The sequence below is a fragment of the Mus caroli genome, chromosome 14 (assembly GCF_900094665.2).
Source record: "Mus caroli chromosome 14, CAROLI_EIJ_v1.1, whole genome shotgun sequence".
NCBI classification, from domain to species: domain Eukaryota; kingdom Metazoa; phylum Chordata; class Mammalia; order Rodentia; family Muridae; genus Mus; species Mus caroli.
In genome coordinates this window covers 89337804-89339599 of record NC_034583.1, presented here as the reverse complement: position 1 = coordinate 89339599, position 1796 = coordinate 89337804, and the positions used below count along the sequence as shown (strand labels likewise).

Below are 1796 nucleotides of genomic sequence, written 5' to 3'. Positions count from 1 at the left end.
TAAGTCTGCACATGTGAGTAGTGCTGTAACGGAGATAAGTGTGCACCTGTGAGTAGTGCTGTAACGGAGATAAGTGTGCACATGTGAGTAGTGCTCTAATGGAGATAAGTGTGCACATGTGAGTAGTGCTGTAATGGAGATAAGTGTGCACATGTGAGTAATGCTGTGCGAGAATGAGTTTGCCTTAGCTCTCAAGAACTGAGTCTAAAGTCTCAGGAACTTGGACAACTGCTCTTAAAGCCAATACTATAAGTAAAAGTATGTAAACTTACAGTTACATAAGTTACACTCAATCAGTCATTCAAACCGTATTCCTTATACATTACATTTGTCAGGATCTATGTTTTGAGGTTAATTATACCTTGGGCATATTCATATATGCAGTGGACTCTGTCTCACTGTGATGTACTGAATGGCAGCCGTACTTTGCCCATTCAGTGATAGCATTTTAGTAGCTGGAAGCTGGCTCTAGTTTGAGTATTTACAGTATGGGTAGCAGCAATCACTGAAAACATACTAGGTTTACAAAGAGAGAGCCAGCTGGTACTCACGCACCTCTGAGTCACACAAGCTATTCTACTCAAGTGAACAAAACCCATCTATCTGTATCTCTACCTATCTATGCACGCATTTATCTAACTATCACCATCCATCCATTTACCCATCCATCCTCTTTCTCTCTATGTATAGAGAGCGTCTTTGTTCCTAATGCAGTACTTTCCCCTTCCCTCTGTTTCCAGGGTAGAACACTGTCCTTTCACTGTTACAGAGGGGACAAAAGCTAACTTCCATAACTAGAGCTGTGGTGAGCCTCCTATAAGGAGATCAGGTGAGATGGAAGGAGGGGAAGGAGCTAACTCTAGGAAAGTGTAGAGGACGTACTTAGGAAGCGTCGCACACACTTACACACAGACTCAACATTAACTGCAACCCAAATAGGATGCATTTAGAATAACAAGTAGAGCACAGGCATGGGAAAGTTTGGTAACAATCAGTGTTACAAAAGCAAAGCAACAGCAGCAGCAGCATAGACAAGGAGTGGAAATGCTCTGGCCTCAGGGGGTAACAAGGTGGGGCCCGCCCACGCCCACCGGGGCTGAAAACCCAGAGCCTCCAGTTTACCAGTCCACTGCCAAGAAACACTTGCACAGACCACACACTGTAATAATGAACACAACTTAACATCTATCAACAAGGCATTATTTATGCACTTACTAAAATACAAAAATCTGTAGGGTGATTATTTGTAAAAAAAAAAAAAATCTAAGAAAGATCAAGAAAAATAAAATAAAATCAAGATGCAAATCAAAATGAGGATAAATGGGTCTAACATATTCAGAGGATGGTATTGTAAATATACAATAGTCCCCACTGCACAGGAAAAGCTGCAGCAGTTTCCTTCAGAGACTGATAAAGACACCTTCTGTTCTCTCTTTATATCTGACAGCTTTGCTTTTGACATGTATATATAAAATATACTCTGCATGTGATACACTAAGTCTGACTTCCGCTAATTTATTCCCCTGTTTTACCTGGTGAACTTTCCTTGACACAACTTCCAGGATTCTAAAGAAAGAAGATATTTTCCAAAATGTGGCAATACTATACTTGAGATATTTAGCTGGGAAAGAGTAACAGTGGAAATTTAGAGCTGGGCAGTGGTGGCGCACGCCTTGAATCCAGCACTTAGGAGGCTGAGGCAGGTGGATTTCTGAGTTGGAGGCCAGCCTGGTCTACAGAGTGAGTTCCAGGACAGCTAGGCTACACAGAGAAACCCTGTCTCGAAAAGCCAAAAA

At 41.8% G+C, this 1796-nt stretch overlaps 1 protein-coding gene across 3 annotated transcripts in view; it reads right to left on the bottom strand.

The window, feature by feature from the left end:
• Bora (BORA aurora kinase A activator) overlaps window positions 1-1796 on the bottom strand; it is a 26931-nt gene that overhangs the window by 16480 nt on the left and 8655 nt on the right. The gene's annotated exons all lie outside the window — the stretch shown is intronic.